We start from the raw sequence: 23,593 nt of genomic DNA, 5'->3' as shown, positions 1-23,593 counted from the left end.
CTTTTCGCCACCCCTAGCCCTCTCCTGCACCCCAAGTGCTGCAGCCACAGCCCTTCTAATCAAGTCCTCCTGAACACCTAATGCCTGACTAACGCATTCTCTCACCTCACGCTGTACTTCAGCAGCGATCTGCGCACTGTCCACACATACATTCACACCCCTCAACTGGCCCTGCAGAGAATCACCTTTGTCACCCATAGCACCTGGCCCATGATTCACATTAGCATTGTCTTGTCTATTTGCATGTCTCCTGGCCACTGCCAGGAGCTTGCATCTGCTCCCTTTGCTGAAAAGGGGGCTGAGGCGGACAGAGCGCTTCCTGAAAGTTGGAGGCATCATTTGCGCCTATACCTTGTCCCCTGCAAACTCTCACACATTGCTCCTGTCTCAGGGGTTGATCAGCAGTGATAGAATCCCTGTTCATAGCGGTACCAGCACCATTCGTGCTACTACCCCTCAGCACCACCACCTCCGCTTCTATTGGAGGCCTAACCTGTTGCCTGTAACCCTGAGCCTGGAAGTCCCCAGCTGCAGTGATGGCGTCATCTGCACCTCTAACACTTGAGCCGCCCGCCTGCGTGCCTTGCACCTGCCGCCTATGGTCCCCGCTCACAGCCGCACTCACAACCTGCCCGGTGCCCGCCCCCCTGCGACCGTCATCGCCGCCCGGAGTCTCCCCAACTTACTAGGGGCTGCTCCGGTAGGCGCCTCCGGTCGTCCTGCAGGGCGGCGTTGATCTTGCGTGCGACCGCGCTCCTCCCCAGAAGAAGATCCGTCAGAGGGGGAGGAGACGCGACGCACGTTACATGTGGGGGCGTGGCCATGCCCTGCACCACCAGAAGGCCCAAAGCCCGTCTGGCCATGGAAACCACCGCCGCTACCACCGGACCCTCTGGCACCATCCAGGCCCTGCTCCACGCCGCCCAGCCCCCGGCCTGAGGCCAGAGACTGAGCGAGGGCCAAAACAGTGGCCAGAGCACCCGGCGGGAGTGCCGGCAGCTACTGCATAAGGGCCCCCATGTCTGCTCCATGCTCCCCGGCCTCCCCCGCATCAGGCCCAGCCCTAGCCAAAACCTGGGCAGAACTACCCCTTGGAACCGCTCTCACTGGCCCTCTCCCCCTAGCCCTGGTGCCTGCCCTGGCCCCAGCCCTGCTTGTAGGGGTATAACTCAGCTCCCTCCTAACCCTCTGTCTAGCTGCAATGGAGGGCCTACTGGGAACCCTAGCTTGGGGGGTAGGGGGTACCACATCTTCCAGGTCTGATGTCTCATTTCCTCCTGCAGGTCTCTTCCTTCTTGAAGGCTCCACCGCCGCATCCCTGTACCTCCTGGGAGGCAAAGAAGTACGCCTGGCACGCTTCATGATCACTGAGGCCTAAAGTTCAAGATATCCAGCACTGAAGAAAGTTCTCCTCGAAGTCTGGAGGCAGGAAGAGGCTGAATCCACTGGAACAGGACCCTATAAAGGCAAGAGGTACACCCTCCCACACATTTGCAACATTGTAGCATACACACACTTCTAGAACCCTCCAGACTTCAAGTCAGCTATCCCTTAATTTTGCTACAGGCCCACTAGAGGGCCTTCCACTTCCAATATCACCAGTACAGAAATACAACCTTTATAATATTGCCCCATTAATAATGTAATTTATGGCACCAAATGTTTAGGTTTATGGTCAGTGTTAAGAATATGGTGAGCTTTAGGGTTTATATCTAGAGTTAGCGATAGAGAAAGATACTTTAATTATGTATTGCAAAAAGGATTTTTGCAGCAGAGATGGTGGCATCATGAAAAGGCTTTTTACAGTATTGGTTTGATTTATTCTTAAAAATGTGGCCTAGATCCATATTTGAGTTAATATTCAAATGTAACAAAAGATTTGTTAACCCCTGCCTAGCCATAATGTGAATTCTAAATTCTACCAGTTATTTTGACATAATAAATACATTGTTCTGCTTCAAGGTTTTTTTTCTTGTTTTTTTTTGGGGGGGGGGGGGGGAGGGGGGGTTCTTCCATTTTGTCTGGGAGTTTTACAGTACCAACATTCCAAAAGGATACCAATTATTCATGCATAGTACATATAATAAGAAATAAAATCTGTGCAACCAGTGTGTGTGTGGTCCCCAATTACTTTATTTTGTCTTCTGTAGATCACCAACCTGTAATTGGGTATGGTTGCTAACAATGTTCCCTTCATCCAAACTGTGTAGGTAAATGACCTGCAGGTTAAACAGCAGTGGTGGTCACAATAAATGCCTCTGAACTGAAGCAGAACCGTCACACTTCTGGGCATAGAATGTTGCTGTAAAAAAGAGATAGGCACATATATTTTATAAGATCATGATCATTTCTACTGAGCTTTGGTTCCTATATATATATATATTTTAAATAGAATGGTTTTATTATTATATGGATATGCAAGTTATTAATTAATAGCAAATATGCAGCTTTAACTGTTAAATATAGGACTATGCAGGTATATAGTATTCTTCCTCATTCCTATATTTTAATAAATACATTCCCCAATGACTATATTCCCGGTGCATGTGTGTATGTAATTTTTTCTGTGCATCTTTATATGTGTCTGTGAGTGTGTGTGCATGAGTGTATTTGAGTTTTGAATTGAAACATTTGTGTAATATTCTTGTATTAGCAAAAATGCTTCTAGGAAAGCATATCACTGTTTCAATGGGCTATGCACAAGCCTGTCTTGTACACCCTGCTTGGTGAATCATCAACGGTGTGTGTCATGTCAGTTATGACCCAGTTTGTGTCATACAAAGTACTGCCATCTCTTTGCACAGGCATAGAGCTTGAATGTGGGTGCATGGGGCATTTGCAGCATATCTGCATATGCTACTAAAACAGTGCTAGCTTTTACTACAAGCATTTAAGTTAAAAACAAAAAACATAAAATCTCAATTTTTCAACTTTCATCATTATATCTCTTTAATAACTCTTGGTCACACAATAAACATTTTGCTTAGGGTCTCAATAAAAGCTAGGTGTACCCCTACTCATTGTTCCCCTATATAGAGGATTTATTATTTGTTCCTATATTTCTTTAAGCCAGGCTGGTTACTGTATATGAGTTAAAAGCTGATGTGCTGTTAAAGGGACAGTATACTGTAAAATAGTTTTTCCCTTAATGTGTTTCCAATTGCTTTTTTTACCAACTGCAGAGTAAAAAATGTATGAAAATCAGCTTTTTAAGGTTTATTTCTGTATATTAAAGCTTTGATTTTGTGTGTTTGAAGCCACAGCCTAATAAAATGGGTTGAGCTTGTAGGTATAATCAGATCTCATTACTGTATCACATTGTGCACATATACCTGCTTCTTTATCTTATATCTGTCCATAAAACAATCACCAGTACATGGAGAGAACAATGGAAAATCAACATTTTATTACCTTATCTCTGCTATATCCCACTGGGGTGTAATTTCTTCTGCTGGCTGTGTTTACAAAGCTTATCTATAGCTTGGCCCTGCGGCCACAAACTTTCAGAATAGGTGGGGATACCACATGCTAAATCAACAATTTCAAATGCCAATATAAGGGTAAAGGAGCTACTTGTAAACAATTTAATACACTCCAGCAGGTAAAGTGGATCATTGGGAACAAATTAAAGGGGAGAAAATTTTTGAGTAAACTGTCCCTTTAACTGCTTTGTACTATGAAAGTTGAGTCATTCAGACAGAAATGGCCCAAAATTTAAAAGATATCTATTGCAAATAAGATGCTATCAGTGACTCAGATGGAATAATCCCACCATGTAAAAATCTCAAATAGATTTCAGAGAATTATGACCTTGGAAAGCAAATAACAGTGTGGGAACTTCTGGGCTTCTCATTATGGAATGTTTAATAGTTAAGAATATCCATAAACAAAGCAGTGTTCCTTATGATTCACAAATTTATAAAATTAGAAACTACGAGATGAGAGATACCGTTTTAATGAGTAAAACAAACTAACACAGCCTTGTAATTTATCTTAAAATATGTGATTCACCAGAAGTGCTGAAGTCTTGCTATTCACCGTATCTAGATGAAAAAAATGAAAGAATCAGACAAATCTGATTTGGAGTCTAAGTGCCACAGTTTGCTGGCAAGTTAGTGCATATTTATGTGCCAGTTATGTTAATCACTATATCAACAGTCTGTTACAGCAAAGAAGCTAGAGATTTAATAGTGCATGTGCAAAAAGAAGCATCCCATATCGGTGATGGTAAGAAGAATCTGGGAGATTCTGCCCATTTGCGGGCGCGCGATAATTAACCAGCAATTACAAGTGGCTGGTTATTGCTACCGCGAGTGCCTTTACATCGCGGTGTATGGTTACTGGTGTTCCCAATAAATATATATGTATATGCTTATATACATATACATTTATGTGTTAATCTTTTTATGTGTTAATATGTGTATATATACACATATTAACAAATAAATATATGTGTATATATTCATATATATTTATATTTGCTGCCATAGCTGCGCTACTTACCCCCTTCACCCCCGTCTTTGAGAGCATCAGAACGAGGCTCCCATTGGAGCCTGTCAGGTTAGGTGAAGTCCCAAATCAGACCCGAATGCTAGAATAAATATTAACAACACACTAGCACAATGAGTATAAACCAGGACCTGACCCCACGACAACCTCACTGGAAAAGAATAATACAAGATGAGATGTTACTCACATAATCCAAGTAATACCACAAAGAGACTTGATTGAAAATAAGGGGTCAGGATTAAACATAATCAGGCAGGCAAGGATTTGGTAACGGTAAATTAGGCAACAAAATATCCTCAGGATTGAAGGGGTTAAACAGAGACGTGGTCAGGCAAGCAAAGTTTGTTAACAGTAAATCAGGCAGCAAAGTATCCTCAGGTTTGAAAGGGTTAAACAGAGGCGTGGTCAGGCAAGCAAAGTTTGTTAACAGTAAATCAGGCAGCAAAGTATCCTCAGGTTTGAAGGGGTTAAGCAGAGACGTGGTCAGGCAAGCAAAGTTTGTTAACAGTAAATCAGGCAGCTTCAGAGGCATAGGATGTTGCTAAGCAACGCAGCAACAGAGCCTTAGAAGCGAGGAGCGTGACATTGCCACCCTCTCAAGAACCCCTCCGGGGAACCCGACCAGGCTTAGGATTCCTCTTGTGGAACTGTTTCACCAACGTAGGGGCATGTATTTGAGAAGCGGGTTCCCAGGAACGTTCAGTAATGGGATACCCCTTCCAATGAACCAAGTAATACAATCGGCTACCCTGTAATTTGGAATCCAAAATTTGACTGACCTCAAATTCTGAAGCGCCATCGATAAGCAAAAGTGGAGGAGGTTTGTCTTTGGTGGAGAAATGATTCTTCACTACAGGTTTCAGAAGAGACACATGAAACACAGGGTGAATCTTCAAAGTCTTGGGCAAGGCCACACGGTATGCAGAAGAACAAACTTTGGAGACAATTCTGAAAGGTCCAATGTATTTGGGTCCCAATTTAGAATAGGGTTGTTTAAGATGAATGAATTTAGTAGACAACCACACCATGGGGGTAGTTATCAAACCGTCAACCTCAAATACGCTGGAAATCCGCAGCGTATTTGTGGCGAGGCTGATTCGCCTTAGTTATCAAAGGCTACAGACCGGCAAAAGTAGAATTTTGTGACGTAAACTTCGATACGCCGGACTCCTTCTGACACAGATCGATTCTTACGTCACTCCAGATGTTCCGCACACAAGTACGGCACAATCTCACTACTTTTGCTAGTTATCAAAAAACTAGCAGGTACGCTCGGCACTTTTACGGCCCAGCGCACCTGGTTTTCAAACCCCCAGCCTGGAGGCGGTGGATCCCATAGGAATCAATGGGAGTCTGACCATAGCGAAAGTACAAGTTCGCTGCTGACAGACATCCCATTGATTCCTATGGGAGATGTCTGCACCTAACACCCTAACATGTACCCCGAGTCTAAACACCACTAATCTGTCCCCCCTACACCGCCGCAAGTAAATAAAGTTATTACCCCCTAAACCGCCGCTCCCGGAGCCCACCGACACTATAATAAATATGTTAACCCCTAAACCGCCGCTCCCGGCGCCCACTGCAAGCTACTCTATACATATTAACCCCTAAACCGCCGCTCCCGGAGCCCACCGCCAACTACATTATACCTAGTAACCCCTATCCTGCCCCCCCTATACCGCCGCCCTCTATAATAAATTTATTAACCCCATCCTGCCCCCCAATACACCGCCGCCACTGTAATAAAATTATTAACCCCTAAACCTAAGTCTAACACTAACCCTAACACCCCGTAACTTAAATATTAATTAAATAAATCTAAATCATATTTCTATTATGAACTAAATGAATCCTATTTAAAACTAAATACTTACCTTTAAAATAAACCCTAATATAGCTACAATATAAATAATAATTATATTGTAGCTATCTTAGGATTTATTTTCATTTTACAGGTACCTTTCAATTTATTTTAACTAGGTACAATAGCTATTAAATCGTTATTAACTATTTAATAGCTTACCTAGCTAAAATAAAGAGAAATTTACCTGTGAAATAAAAACTAACCTAAGTTACAATTACACCTAACACTAAACTATACTTTAATAAATTATTCCTATTTAAAACTAAATACTTACCTGTAAAATAAACCCTAATACAGCTACAATATAATTAATAATTACATTGTAGCTATCTTAGGATTTATATTTATTTTACAGGTAACTTTGTATTTATTTTAGCTAGTTAGAATAGTTATTAAATAGTTATTAACTATTTAATAACTACCTAGCTAAAAGAAATACAAAATTACCTGTAAAATAAATCCTAACCTAAGTTACAATTAAACCTAACACTACACTATAATTAAATAAACTACCTACAAATAACTACAATTACATACAATTACATAAACTAACTAAAGTACAAAAAATAAAAAAAGCTAAGTTACAAAAAATAAAAAAAATAAGTTACAAACATTTAAAAACATATTACAACAATTTTAAGCTACTTACACCTAATCTAAGCCCCCTAATAAAATAACAAACCCCCCCAAAATAAAAAAATTCCCTACCCTATTCTACATTAAAAAAGTTCAAAGCTCTTTTACCTTACCAGCCCTTAAAAGGGCCTTTTGTGGGGGCATGCCCCAAAGAGTTCAGCTCTTTTGCCTGTAAAAGAAAAATACAACCCCCCCCCAACATTAAAACCCACCACCCACATACCCCTAATCTAACCCAAACCCCCCTTAAAATAACCTAACACTAATCCCCTGAAGATCATCCTACCTTTAGTCGTCTTCACTCAGCCGAGCAGCGATGGAACTGAAGAGGACATCCGGACCGGCAGAAGTTATCCTCCAAGGGGCGCTGAAGAAATCTTCCATCCGATGAAGTGATCCTCCAAGCGGCGCTGAAGAAATCTTCCATCCGGGCGCGGTCATCTTCCAAGAGGCGCTGAAGAAGTCTTCTATCCGGGCGAGGTCATCTTAGAAGCCGGGTCTTGAATCTTCATCCCGCCGACGCGGAACATCCTTCTTTCCCGACGAACTACCGACGAATGAAGGCTCCTTTAAGGGACGTCAACCAAGATGGCGTCCCTTCAATTCCGATTGGCTGATAGGATTCTATCAGCCAATCGGAATTAAGGTAGGAAAAATCTGATTGGCTGATGGAATCAGCCAATCAGATTCAAGTTCAATCCAATTGGCTGATCCAATCAGCCAATCAGATTGAGCTCGCATTCTATTGGCTGTTCCGATCAGCCAATAGAATGCAAGCTCAATCTGATTGGCTGATTGGATCAGCCAATCAGATTGAACTTGAATCTGATTGGCTGATTCCATCAGCCAATCAGATTTTTCCTACCTTAATTCCGATTGGCTGATAGAATCCTATCAGCCAATCGGAATTGAAGGGACGCCATCTTGGATGACGTCCCTTAAAGGAGCCTTCATTCGTTGGTAGTTCGTCGGAAAAGAAGGATGTTCCGCGTCGGCGGGATGAAGATTCAAGACCCGGCTTCTAAGATGACCTCGCCCGGATAGAAGACTTCTTCAGCGCCTCTTGGAAGATGACCTCGCCCGGATGGAAGATTTCTTCAGCGCCGCTTGGAGGATCACTTCATCGGATGGAAGATTTCTTCAGCACCCCTTGGAGGATAACTTCTGCCGGTCCGGATGTCCTCTTCAGTTCCATCGCTGCTCGGCTGAGTGAAGACGACTAAAGGTAGGATGATCTTCAGGGGATTAGTGTTAGGTTATTTTAAGGGGGGTTTGGGTTAGATTAGGGGGTATGTGGGTGGTGGGTTTTAATGTTGGGGGGGTTGTATTTTTCTTTTACAGGCAAAAGAGCTGAACTCTTTGGGGCATGCCCCCACAAAAGGCCCTTTTAAGGGCTGGTAAGGTAAAAGAGCTTTGAACTTTTTTAATGTAGAATAGGGTAGGGAATTTTTTTTTATTTTGAGGGGTTTGTTATTTTATTAGGGGGCTTAGATTAGGTGTAAGTAGCTTAAAATTGTTGTAATATGTTTTTAAATGTTTGTAACTTATTTTTTTTATTTTTTGTAACTTAGCTTTTTTTATTTTTTGTACTTTAGTTAGTTTATGTAATTGTATTTAATTGTAGTTATTTGTAGGTAGTTTATTTAATTTATTTAATGATAGTGGAGTGTTAGGTTTAATTGTAACTTAGGTTAGGATTTATTTTTCAGGTAATTTTGTATTTCTTTTAGCTAGGTAGTTATTAAATAGTTAATAACTATTTAATAACTATTCTAACTAGCTAAAATAAATACAAAGTTACCTGTAAAATAAATATAAATCCTAAGATAGCTACAATGTAATTATTAATTATATTGTAGCTGTATTAGGGTTTATTTTACAGGTAAGTATTTAGTTTTAAATAGGAATAATTTATTAAAGTATAGTGTAGTGTTAGGTGTAATTGTAACTTAGGTTAGTTTTTAGTTTACAGGTACATTTCTCTTTATTTTAGCTAGGTAAGCTATTAAATAGTTAATAACTATTTAATAGCTATTGTACCTAGTTAAAATAAATTGAAAGGTACCTGTAAAATAAAAATAAATCCTAAGATAGCTACAATATAATTATTATTTATATTGTAGCTATATTAGGGTTTATTTTATAGGTAAGTATGTAGTTTTAAATAGGATTAACTTAGGCCTAGATTTGGAGTTTGGCGGTAGAAGGGCTGTTAACGCTCCGCAGGCTTTTTTCTGGCCGCACCATAAAATTAACTCTGGTATCGAGAGTTCAAACAAATGCTGCGTTAGGCTCCAAAAAAGGAGCGTAGAGCATTTTTTCCGCAAATGCAACTCTCGATACCAGAGTTGCTTACGGACGCGGCCAGCCTCAAAAACGTGCTCGTGCACGATTCTCCCATAGGAAACAATGGGGCTGTTTGAGCTGAAAAAAAACCTAACACCTGCAAAAAAGCAGCGTTCAGCTCCTAACGCAGCCCCATTGTTTCCTATGGGGAAACACTTCCTACGTCTGCACCTAACACTCTAACATGTACCCCGAGTCTAAACACCCCTAACCTTACACTTATTAACCCCTAATCTGCCGCCCCCCGCTATCGCTGACCCCTGCATATTTTTTTTAACCCCTAATCTGCCGCTCCGTAAACCGCCGCAACCTACGTTATCCCTATGTACCCCTAATCTGCTGCCCTAACATCGCCGACCCCTATATTATATTTATTAACCCCTAATCTGCCCCCCTCAACGTCGCCGACACCTGCCTACACTTATTAACCCCTAATCTGCCGAGCGGACCTGAGCGCTACTATAATAAAGTTATTAACCCCTAATCCGCCTCACTAACCCTATCATAAATAGTATTAACCCCTAATCTGCCCTCCCTAACATCGCCAACACCTACCTTCAATTATTAACCCCTAATCTGCCGAGCGGACCTCACCGCTATTCTAATAAATGTATTAACCCCTAAAGCTAAGTCTAACCCTAACACTAACACCCCCCTAACTTAAATATAATTTACATCTAACGAAATAAATTAACTCTTATTAAATAACTTATTCCTATTTAAAGCTAAATACTTACCTGTAAAATAAATCCTAATATAGCTACAATATAAATTATAATAATATTATAGCTATTTTAGGATTAATATTCATTTTACAGGCAACTTTGTATTTATTTTAACCAGGTACAATAGCTATTAAATAGTTAAGAACTATTTAATAGTTACCTAGTTAAAATAATAACAAATTTACCTGTAAAATAAATCCTAACCTAAGATATAATTAAACCTAACACTACCCTATCAATACATTAATTAAACTACCTACAATTACCTACAATTAACCTAACACTACACTATCAATAAATTAATTAAACACAATTCCTACAAATAAATACAATTAAATAAACTAGCTAAAGTACAAAAAATAAAAAAGAACTAAGTTACAAAAAATAAAAAAATATTTACAAACATAAGAAAAATATTACAACAATTTTAAACTAATTACACCTACTCTAAGCCCCCTAATAAAATAACAAAGCCCCCCAAAATAAAAAATTCCCTACCCTATTCTAAATTAAAAAAGTTACAAGCTCTTTTACCTTACCAGCCCTGAACAGGGCCCTTTGCGGGGCATGCCCCAAGAATTTCAGCTCTTTTGCCTGTAAAAAAAAACATACCATACCCCCCCCAACATTACAACCCACCACCCACATACCCCTAATCTAACCCAAACCCCCCTGAAAGAAACCGAACACTAAGCCCCTGAAGATCTTCCTACCTTGTCTTCACCATCCAGGTATCACCGATCCGTCCTGGCTCCAACATCTTCATCCAACCCAAGCGGGGGTTGGCGATCCATCATCTGGTGGCTGAAGAGGTCCAGAAGAGGCTCCATAGTCTTCCTCCTATCCGGCAAGAAGAGGACATCCGGACCGGCAAACATCTTCTCCAAGTGGCATCTTCGATCTTCTTCCATCCGGTGCGGAGCGGGTCCATCTTGAAGCAGGCGACGCGGATCCATCCTCTTCTTCCGTTGTCTCCCGACGAATGACGGTTCCTTTAAGGGACGTCATCCAAGATGGCGTCCCTCGAATTCCGATTGGCTGATAGGATTCTATCAGCCAATCGGAATTAAGGTAGGAATTTTCTGATTGGCTGATGGAATCAGCCAATCAGAATCAAGTTCAATCCGATTGGCTGATCCAATCAGCCAATCAGATTGAGCTCGCATTCTATTGGCTGTTCCGATCAGCCAATAGAATGCGAGCTCAATCTGATTGGCTGATTGGATCAGCCAATCGGATTGAACTTGATTCTGATTGGCTGATTCCATCAGCCAATCAGAAAATTCCTACCTTAATTCCGATTGGCTGATAGAATCCTATCAGCCAATCGGAATTCGAGGGACGCCATCTTGGATGACGTCCCTTAAAGGAACCGTCATTCGTCGGGAGACAACGGAAGAAGAGGATGGATCCGCGTCGCCTGCTTCAAGATGGACTCGCTCCGCACCGGATGGAAGAAGATCGAAGATGCCGCTTGGAGAAGATGTTTGCCGGTCCGGATGTCTTCTTCTTGCCGGATAGGAGGAAGACTTTGGAGCCTCTTCTGGACCTCTTCAGCCACCGGATGATGGATCGCCAACCCCCGCTTGGGTTGGATGAAGATGTTGGAGCCAGGACGGATCGGTGATACCTGGATGGGGAAGACAAGGTAGGAAGATCTTCAGGGGCTTAGTGTTAGGTTTCTTTAAGGGGGGTTTGGGTTAGATTAGGGGTATGTGGGTGGTGGGTTGTAATGTTGGGGGGGGGTATGGTATGTTTTTTTTTACAGGCAAAAGAGCTGAAATTCTTGGGGCATGCCCCGCAAAGGGCCCTGTTCAGGGCTGGTAAGGTAAAAGAGCTTGTAACTTTTTTAATTTAGAATAGGGTAGGGAATTTTTTATTTTGGGGGGCTTTGTTATTTTATTAGGGGGCTTAGAGTAGGTGTAATTAGTTTAAAATTGTTGTAATATTTTTCTTATGTTTGTAAATATTTTTTTATTTTTTGTAACTTAGTTCTTTTTTATTTTTTGTACTTTAGCTAGTTTATTTAATTGTATTTATTTGTAGGAATTGTGTTTAATTAATTTATTGATAGTGTAGTGTTAGGTTAATTGTAGGTAATTGTAGGTAGTTTATTTAATTAATGTATTGATAGGGTAGTGTTAGGTTTAATTATATCTTAGGTTAGGATTTATTTTACAGGTAAATTTGTTATTATTTTAACTAGGTAACTATTAAATAGTTCTTAACTATTTAATAGCTATTGTACCTGGTTAAAATAAATACAAAGTTGCCTGTAAAATGAATATTAATCCTAAAATAGCTATAATATAATTATAATTTATATTGTAGCTATATTAGGATTTATTTTACAGGTAAGTATTTAGCTTTAAATAGGAATAAGTTATTTAATAAGAGTTAATTTATTTCGTTAGATGTAAATTATATTTAAGTTAGGGGGGTGTTAGTGTTAGGGTTAGACTTAGCTTTAGGGGTAAATCCATTTATTATAGTAGCGATGAGCTCCGGTCGTCAGATTAGGGGTTAATAATTGAAGGTAGGTGTCGGCGATGTTAGGGAGGGCAGATTAGGGGTTAATACTATTTATGATAGGGTTAGTGAGGCGGGTTAGGGGTTAATAATTTTATTATAGTAGCGGTGCGGTCCGCTCGGCAGATTAGGGGTTAATAAGTGTAGGCAGGTGTCGGCGACGTTGAGGGGGGCAGATTAGGGGTTAATAAATATAATATAGGGGTCGGCGGTGTTAGGGGCAGCAGATTAGGGGTACATAGGGATAACGTAGGTGGCGGCGCTTTGCGGTCGGAAGATTAGGGGTTAATTATTTTAAGTAGCTGGCGGCTTCGTTGTGGGGGTTAATAAATGTAATACAGGGGTCGGCGGGGTTAGGGGCAGCAGATTAGGGGTACATAAGTATAACGTAGGTGGCGGTCGGCAGATTAGGGGTTAAAATATTTTAATCGAGTGGCGGCGATGTGGGGGGAGCTCGGTTTAGGGGCACATAGGTAGTTTATGGGTGTTAGTGTACTTTAGGGTACAGTAGTTAAGAGCTTTATGAACCGGCGTTAGCCAGAAAGCTCTTAACTCCTGCTATTTTCAGGCGGCTGGAGTTTTGTCGTTAGAGCTCTAACGCTCACTTCAGAAACGACTCTAAATACCGGTGTTAGGAAGATGCCATTGAAAAGATAGGATACGCAAATGGCGTAGGGGGATCTGCGGTATGGAAAAGTCGCGGCTGAAAAGTGAGCGTTAGACCCTTTAATCACAGACTCCAAATACCAGCGGGCAGCCAAAACCAGCGTTAGGAGCCTCTAACGCTGGTTTTGACGGCAACCGCCGAACTCCAAATCTAGGCCTTAGTTAATAATAGAAATATTATTTAGATTTATTTAATTAATATTTAAGTTAGGGGGGTGTTAGGGTTAGTGTTAGACTTAGGTTTAGGGGTTAATAATTTTATTACAGTGGCGGCGGTCTAGTGGGGGGCAGGATAGGGGTTAATAAATTTATTATAGGTGGCGACGGTGTAGGGGGGGCAGGATAGGGGTTAATAAATTTAATATAGGTTGCGGCGGGTTCAGGGAGCGGCGGTTTAGGGGTTAAACTATTTTTTTATTTGCAGCGAGGTGCGGGATCAGCAGGATAGGGGTTAATAACTTTATTATAGAGGGCGACGGTATAGGGGGAGCAGGATAGGGGTTACTAGGTATAATGTAGGTGGCAGCGGTGTCCGGGAGCAGCGGTTTAGGGGTTAATACATTTATAAGACTTGCGTCAGGGTCTAGGAGCGGCGGTTTAGGGGTTAGTAACTTTATTTAGTTGCGGGGGGATCCGGGGGCGCCGGTATAGGGGGTAGAACAGTGTAGTTTAGTATGAGTGCTTAGTGACAGGCTAGCAAGAAAGCTGTCAAACAGCCGAAGAGCAGCGAGATCGGATGAGTGATAACTCTCACAGTCTGCTGCTCATCGCCCCGCGGCTTTTTGACAGCTTTTTTTGATAACTGAGGCGTATTTTTTCAGGTCTGCGGCGGCGAAGGTAGGCGAGCTTAGGCGGGCGTATTGGGCCGGCGAAGGCAGGAAAGTTGACCCGTTGATAACTACCCCCCCCATATCTCCTGTACGATAAATAGGAGCTATACAGCATTTGCGATCAGCAAACTTCTTTGCAGAGAACAGAAGGATCTGTCGAATTTTATGCCAATGCTTGCAGAGATCTTTAACGGCATGATCAGCTCCAGGAACTGTAGAAGTACTGGTTGAAATAGGAAGAGTTATTGGTTCAAATCCATAAGCAGCCTTAAAAGGAGACCTCTGTAAGGAGGAATTGAGACAAGAATTGTGAGCCAGGAAGAAGTTGGGACCAATTAGAATGCTGATGGATGACATAGTGCATGAGGAAAGATTCAAGAGATTGATTAACACGTTCTGATTGTCCGTTGGAGTGAGGATGGTGAGCAGTAGAAAGAGAAATGTTGATTCCGAATTGTTTACATAGGGATCTCCAAAATCGTGAGACAAACTGAACACCACGGTCAGAAACGATGTCCAAAGGGAATCCATGTAAACGAGTGACATGTAGGATGAATAGCTCAGAGAGCTTCCGAGCGGAAGTCAATCCGGGTAACGGAATAAAATGGGCTGTTTTGGAAAACCTGTCCACAATTACCCAAATAGTATTGTTTCCAGCAGAATCAGGCAGGTCTGTAATAAAGTCCATGAAAATGTGAGACCAAGGGTAATATGGCACCAGGAGAGGTTATAATACACCAAAAGGTAGATGGGAGACTTGTTTAATTGAGGCACAAGAATGACAAGCTGCAATATAGTCCTTGACATCTTTGAACATGGAAGACCACCACACATATTGTTTGAGTTTCCATAATGTGTGGGTTACCCCAGGATGACCAGCTAAGACACTGTCATGGGCCCAACGAAGCAGTTTAAGGCGGAATTCTGGAGGTACATATAAGATTCCAGGAGGTAGTTTATAAGTAGAAGGTACCTTGGTCTGAGCTGAGCGTAGAGCCTGTATAGGAAATGAGGATAACTGAGAAAGAATACTGACAGGTTGAAGTATGGGTTCAGCAGCAAATGGCACAGAATCAGAAGATTGATACTGTCTGGATAAAGCATCAGCCTTAGAATTCTTCGTACCAGGTACATAAGACAGTACAAATTAAACCTTGAAAAGAAAAGAGCCCAACGGGCCTGATGAGAGTTGAGGCATTTAGCAGAGTGAAGATACAGAAGATTCTTGTGATCTGTTAGGATAAGAAATGGTTAAGCAGTACCCTCTAGCCAATGCCTCCATTCTTCCAGAGCTAACTTTATTGCAAGTAACTCCTTGTTGCCTACATCATAATTTTGTTCCGCTGCACTACATTTACTAGAGAAAAATCCTACTGGATGAATCTTACTGGTAGTGGGATTTTATTGGGACAATATAGGCTCCTGCCGCTATAGCAGAGGCATCCACTTCAAGAATAAATTGGAGTTCAGGAACAGGGTGACAGAGGATGGGTGCCGAGGAAAAAGCAGTTTTCAAAGCTTCAAAAGCCTGTATAGCAGTTCTTGACCAATCTCTGCAGTTTTGGCCCTTTTTAGTAAGGGAAGTGAGAGTAGAAGTAATATTAGCAAAGTATTTTATAAACTTTCGATAATAATTGGCAAAGCCAAGAAACCTTTGTAAGGACTTAAGGGTGGTAGGTCTAGGCCAGTCATTAATGTCAGAGAGTTTATCAGGATCCATTTCGAATCCGGACTTCAAAATAATATACCCCAGAAAAGGAATAGAGGTCTGGTTGAAAGAACATTTCTCAAGTTTAGCAAAGAGATGATTCTCACAAAGTCTCTGAAGTACTAACTTCACATGTAGGATATGTTCTTGTAAGGACTCAGAGTGAATCAGGATATCATCCAGATATATTATGACGAACTGGTTTAGGAAATCCCTGAAAATTTCATTTACGACGTGTTGGAATACAGCAGGGGCATTGCATAACCCAAAAGGCATAACAAGATATTCATAGTGACCAAATCTAGTGTTGAAAGCTGTCTTCCATTCGTCCCCTTTACGTATTCTGACCAAATTGTACACCCCCCCCAGAGATCCAATTTGGAGAAGATGGATGCGCCTTGGAGACGGTCAAAAAGCTCTGGAATGAGCGGAATAGGATAAGAATTTTTTATAGTAATTTGGTTCAGTGCCCGATAATCAATACAGGGTCGGAGTCCTCCATCTTTCTTCTCGACAAAGAAAAAACCTGCTCCTACAGGTGAGGACGAAGAACGAATGAAGCCTCTGGCCAAGTTATCTTTGATATATTCTTCCAAAGAAATGTATTATCCAAAACTGCTACTACTGAACTTGGAGCCATATGGGGACTCTGCAGACAAAGTTTGAATCAAGTATCTCCCCAGGCTATAAGTTCCCCTATAGACCAAGCAAAAACGGGATCATGAAGCTGTAACCAGGGTAGTCCCAAAATCAAAGGAAATTGAGGAGAGGAGATAACATCAAAACAGTCTCAGAGTGAAGAATTCCTACAGACATACATAGAGGAATGGTGCCTTGTTGAATAAATCCAGAACCTAGAGGTTGACTACTGACAGTAGTAACTTTTATAACTTGATCCTTTTCAAGAAGTGGTATCTGGAGAGAATCAGCAAAACTAGAATCAATAAATGTCCCTGCAGCCCCAGAATCAATTAAGGCTTGAACTTGAAACTTAGCACTTCCGAATTTCAAAGTAACAGGAACAAAAAGTTTTGGATTGAGGGAAGAAAAAGAGTTCTGGCTTAACTCTGTCCCTCTGTCAGAAGTTAAGCCTGGGCTTTTACTGGACGTGTAGGACAACCCTTTAAAAGATGTCCCTTAGTTCCACAGTAAAGACAAAGTCCAAGAGTACGCATTCTGAGGCGTTCAGCATCAGTTAATTTGATTGCACCTACTTCCATAGGTTCTACAGACTCAGAGTGAGTAGCAGTAGGATTAGGAGGATTAGGAGCATGGGAAGGCAGGCGAAAAGTAGGTTTGGAAAAGGGTCTCCTGTTACGGTCTCTTTCCTGAAGACGCTCAGAATAACGTGTGTCCAACTTAATACATAAATTAATGAGATCTTCAAGGGATTCGGGTAGATCATGAAAAACAAGCTCATCCTTTAGACGTTCACCTAGATCTTTGCGGAAGTCAGGTTTCAGGGCCCCATGGTTCCAAGTAGTCTCAGCCGCAAGAGTACAGAATTCAATAGCGTATTGGGCTAAAGAGAGAGAACTTTATTTAAGATCCAACAGTCCTGCCTCGGCTGCTGTAGACCTGCCGGGCTTGTCGAACACTGAAGAGAAAACAGATACAAAGGAGTCCACATCATAAAGCAAAGGGTCATCTTTTTCCAGAAGAGGTGATACCCAAGCCAGAGCTTTGCCCTTCATGAGAGAAATCAGAAACATAATCTGACAGGATGAGTTAAAAAAACACATGAGGTTATTTCTGAAATGAAGACGACATTGATTTAGGAATCCACGGCAGTCTTCAGGGTTGCTGTTGTATTTATCCGGAAGGGGAATCCTAGGAGTTAAGTTACTAGTAGACTGAGGTGAGTTAAATATTGGACCAGAACTGGCCGCAGCAACAACAGGAGTTGCAGGAGATTGAACAGGAGAGGCTAGATTTTGAAGAAGTGTAGTGATCTGATCCAATTTAGATTCCAGGGATTGCAGGTGTGTAGCATGAGTTCAAAGAAGCTGTCCTTGTAGGGTCACAGCCCTGGATAACGGTAAATCAGGCAACAAAATATCCTCAGGTTTGAAGGGGTTAAACAGACGTGGTCAGGCAAGCAAAGTTTGTTAACAGTAAATCAGGCAGCAAAGTATCCTCAGGTTTGAAGGGGTTAAACAGAGACGTGGTAAGGCAAGCAAAGTTTGTTAACAGTAAATCAGGCAGCAAAGTATCCTCAGATTTGAAGGGGTTAAACAGAGACGTGGTCAGGCAAGCAAAGTTTGTTAACAGTAAATCAGGCAGCAAAGTATCCTCAGGTTTGAAGGGGTTTAACAGAGACGTGGTCAGGCAAGCAAAGTTTGTTAACAGTACATCAGGCAGCAAAGTATCCTCAGGTTTGAAGGGGTTTAACAGAGACGTGGTCAGGCAAGCAAAGTTTGTTAACAGTAAATCAGGCAGCAAAGTATCCTCTGGTTTGAAGGGGTTAAACAGAGACGTGGTCAGGCAAGCAAAGTTTGTTAACAGTAAATCAGGCAGCAAAGTATCCTCAGATTTGAAGGGGTTAAGCAGAGACGTGGTCAGGCAAGCAAAGTTTGTTAACAGTAAATCAGGCAGCAAAGTATCCTCAGGTTTGAAGGGGTTAAACAGAGACGTGGTCAGGCAAGCAAAGTTTGTTAACAGTAAATCAGGCAGCAAAGTATGAAAATGAGTACTCACAAAGCCACAGCAAGGAAAAACAAACGGGCATCAGGTGAAGGACACGCCGGAATTTGAACCTGGAGTGATGTCAGCAGAATGGTACGGCTTCAGGGAGTGTGTCAGCAGAGTGAGACAGCTTCAGAGGCAAAGGATGTTGCTAAGCAATGCAGCAACAGAGCCTCAGAAGCGAGAAGCGTGACAGAGCCTATGGAAGTGCACTCTCGTGAGCTTCCCAGCAATGCAAACTCAAGCTCGCGTTTGCATCGCAGACAAATTGTGACAAGTTGCTGACAAAATATTGCTTCATGAAAGCGATATTTAGCGCTCCACTTGTAATCTGGCCCTAAATATTTCATGCACCTCCCTCTAATCATGGGTGCTGCCATTTTGGAACCTAAGTTACACTACAGGTATCCGAACAAGAGTTACTGCACATGTGTAAACTGCCCCCTCTTTAGGTATAATTTTCACCTTAGGAGGAATTAGGGTGTATGTAACTTACCCTCATTTCCCTGATTAACTATCAGTGAGCATTTGTATACTTTATGTATAGGTTACTTCAATTAAGATAAGATAAAACATATTTTTCCAAAAGAGGCACTATAATAGGACAAACAAATTTCCTTTGCCTGGCTGTCTTCACAGCCTTCAGGATCTGTTTGATATTCTGGCCATCCTTGGCTCCTTGTGCCATTTGCTGTTCCTGCAAGGTCCTTGGGAGTGTCCTATTCTGACCCTGTATTGTCTATCTTTTACTTTTTTTCATGGTACATAGTAGACGTGCACCATCAAAAAAAAAAAGAAAATTTTTATCTGAAAAATTTATTTTGTTTATTTTCAATTATTTATTTAGTCCAAAATTTGTTAATTTGTTCATTCATTTCGGACAAATATTTGTTAACATATTAATTCATTAACGCATATTTGTTCACCATTTTTTTCAATGGATAACAGAATGCAACAAATTTAAACCCAAAACTTACATTAAACAATTTAAAAAAATAACAGAATAGTTCATGTATTGCTAAGAATAGTTACAGACATATACAAATAGTGTCATGCCACTCCGTCTTGGCAGCGGCTCTGACTCTCCTGCCACGGCCATGATAGGAGAGGCAGAGCCATGGTTGCAGCGATTGTTGTGGCGATGAAACAATGGAGGAATATATCCAAGAGAACCTAGCTAAAGGCTTTATTCACCCTTCTTCCTCTCCTGCCGGGGCTTGCTTCTTTTTGTCAGTAAAAAGGATTGTGCTCTGGGACCCTGTACCGACTACAAAGCCCTAAACAACATTACAATCAAGAACAGTTATCCTATTCCTTTGATCACTGAATTATGACTCGCTCCAAAATGCTTGCTATTTTACAAAATTAGATCTACATTGGGGCATACAATCTCATTCGTATCTTCCCGTGACATAAGTGGAAGACTGCCTTCAACATGAGATCAGGGCATTATGAATACCACGTAATGCCTTTTGGGTTGTGCAATGCCCCTGCTGTCTTTCAAGCACTCTTCAATGATGTCTTCCATGACCTCCATAATCGTACTGTCATCGTCTATTTGGATGACATCCTTATATTCTCCACCACCCTTGAGGAGCATCATGAGCATGTAAAACAGGTACTTCTTCGCCTCAGAAACAATTCTCTGGTAGCCAAGCTGGAGAAATGTAAGTTTGATCAAGTCCAGATCCAGTTCCTTGGATATGTCATCTCAAAGGAAGGCTTTGCCATGGATCCAACAAAGCTAACCGCAGTCCTGGAATGGCTTCAACCCACCTCATTGAAGGAACTACAGAGATTCTTGGGGTTTTCCAACTATTATCGCAAGTTTATAAAGAACTTCTCCCAAATCGTTGCTTCACTCACTGAGCTGACTAAACGAAACAGAGACTGCAAGAATGGGCCTCCAGTAGCTGTGGATGCTTTCTCTCATCTGAAAAAGGTCTTTTGTTCTGCTCCTGTACTCCTGCCATCCTAATCCTGACGTACAGTTCACTCTAGAGGTTGATGCCTCCGAGATAAGAGCTGGTGCAGTCTTAACCCAAAGTGACCCTTTAACCTCCAAAGTCCACCTTGTAGCCTTTTTTTCCAAATGGTTTACTCCTGAAGAGAGGAATTACGATGTGGGTAATTGTGAACTCTTAGCCATTAAGATGGTGGGCCTTGTTCTTTTCTCGTTTAAACTTCAGAGTCTCTTATCTTCCTGGGACCAAGATTAAAAAGGCTGATGCTTTTTCCCGTCAGTTTCCTCAGTCTAATGACTCTTCTGAAGCACCTATCGAACATATCATTCCTCTGTCCTGTGTGCTCACTCACCTTAACACCTCTCTTCTTCAAAGACTGCAACGTCCCCAATCTAGAAAACCTCCTGAAGCCCATCCGGCTCCTGATATCTTTTTTGTACCTCCGAACCTTTGCACTCCTGTGCTATCCTTGGCTCATGACAGCAAACTATCAAGACATCCTGGTTTGACAGGAACCTTTAAACTTCTTTCCCAACATGTATGGTGGCCTACTATGAAGTCTGACTTTAAGGATTATGTTAAGGCCTGTCAGATTTGTGCTGCTAATAAGACTCCCCAAAACATCTGGCTTGCCTTACAAAAAATAGAAAAAAAAAGAATCTCATAACTGCCTTACAAATAGGAAACTCTAGAGTCTTTGAAACAGAGGAGATTAGGGCTTTTTCGACTTTTATCAACTACTTTATACTGACATTACCTGTGAAACTGATAGCCAGGACATTTTCTGGCGGGACTTGCGAATCACACAGATTCCGGAGGAGGACTCTTTTTTTTTTTAAGTGCTTCCATTTCAGATGAAGAAATATGTACAGCTATAGATCGGCTCAAACTAAATAAAGCAGCAGGACCAGATGGTCTACCGGGAGAATTTTATAAGATACTAGTTCAAGAATTAAAGTTAACTTTGAGTAAATTGTTTAATTTTTATTTTTCGGTCAAAGATTCTATTGGCTAGATTTAGAGTTCTGCGTTAGCTGTCAAAAGCAGCGTTAAGGGGTCCTAACGCTTGTTTTGGCGGCCGCTGGTATTTAGAGTCAGGCAGGAAAGGGTCTAACGCTTACTTTCAAGCCGCGACTTTTCCATACCGCAGATCCCCTTATGCCAATTGCGTATCCTATGTTTTCAATGTGATCTTCCTAACGCCGATATTTAGAGTCTTGGCTGAAGTGAGCAGTAGACCCTCTACCGACAAGACTCCAGCCGCAGAAAAAAGTCAGTAGTTAAGGGCTTTATGGGTTAATACCGGTTTATAAAGCTCTTAACTACAGTGCTCTAAAGTACACTAACACCAATAAACTACCTATGTACCCCTAAACCGAGGCTCCCTCACATCGCCGCCACTAAAATAAATATTTTTAACCCCTAATCTGCCGACCGCACTCCGCCGCCACCTACATTATCCCTATGAACCCCTAATCTGCTGCCCCTAACATCGCCGACACCTACATAATATTTATTAACCCCTAATCTGCCCCCCATGTCGCCGCTACCTTACCTACACTTATTAACCCCTAATCTTCCGACTGGACTTCGCCGCTACTCTAATAAATGTATTAACCCCTTAAGCTAAGTCTAACCCTAACCCTAACACCCCCCTAAGTTAAATATAATTAACTAACAAATTAACTAACGAAATTAACTAATTAACTAACTAACTAAATAAATTAACTCTTATTAACTAAAGTATTCCTATTTTAAACTAAATACTTACCTGTAAAATAAAACCTAATATAGCTACAATATAACGAACAATTATATTGTAGCTATTTTAGTATTTATATTTATTTTACAGGCAACTTTGTATTTATTTTAACTAGGTACAATAGCTATTAAATAGTTATTAACTATTTAATAGCTACCTAGTTAAAATAATTACAAAATTACCTGTAAAATAAATCCTAACCTAAGTTACAATTAAACCTAACACTACACTATCAATAAATTAATTAAATAAATTAACTGCAATTACATACAATTAAATAAACTAAACTAAATTACAAAAAAAATCAAACACTAAATTACAGAAAATAAAAAAAGATTACAAGAATATTAGGCTAATTACACCTACTCTAAGCCCTCTAATAAAATAAAAAAGCCCCCCAACACTACCCCCCTGAAGATCTCCCTACCTTGAGTCGTGTTCACCCAGCCGGGCACCGATGGACAAAAAGAGGACATCCGGAGCGGCAGAAGTCTTCATCCTATCCGGGCAGAAGAGGACATCCGGACCGGCAGACATCTTCATCCAAGTGGCATCTTCTATCTTCATCTATCCGACAAGGAGCGGCTCCATCTTCAAGACCTCCGGCGCGGAACATCCTCTTCCTTCCGACGACTACCGATGAATGAAGGTTCCTTTAAGTGATGTCATCCAAGATGGCGTCCCTCGAATTCCGATTGGCTGATAGGATTCTATCAGCCAATCGGAATTAAGGTAAGAAAATCTGATTGGCTGATTGAATCAGCCAATCCGATTCAAGTTCAATCGAATTGGCTGATTTAGGGGTTAATACATTTATTAGAGTAGCAGCGAGGTCCGGTCGGCAGAATAGGGGTTAATAAGTGTAGGTAAGGTAGCGGCGACATTGGGGGGGGCAGATTAGGGGTTAATAAATATAATATAGATGTCGGAGGTGTTAGGGCAGCAGATTAGGGGTTAATAGGGATAATCTAGGTTGCGGCGGTGTCCGGAGTGGCAGATTAGGGGTTAATAGTATAATGCAGGTGTCAGCGATAGCGGGGGCGGCAGATTAGGGGTTAATAAGTGTAAGGTTAGGGGTGTTTAGACTCGGGGTACATGTTAGGGTGTTAGGTGCAGACTTAGAAACTGTTTCCCCATAGGAAACAATGGGGCTGCGTTAGGAGCTGAACGCTGCTTTTTTGCAGGTTTTTTTCAGCCCAAACTGCCACATTGTTTCTTATGGGGATATCGTGCACGAGCACGTTTTCCCAGCTTACCGCTACCATAAGCAACGCTGGTATTGAGGGTTGAAGTGGAGCTACATTAGGCTCAACGCACCCTTTTTTGAGCCCTTCAGACAACTCTAAATACCAGCGTTGTTGGAAGG

The sequence above is a fragment of the Bombina bombina genome, chromosome 1 (assembly GCF_027579735.1).
Source record: "Bombina bombina isolate aBomBom1 chromosome 1, aBomBom1.pri, whole genome shotgun sequence".
Classification (NCBI taxonomy): Eukaryota; Metazoa; Chordata; class Amphibia; order Anura; family Bombinatoridae; genus Bombina; species Bombina bombina.
This window is presented reverse-complemented; position numbering follows the sequence as displayed.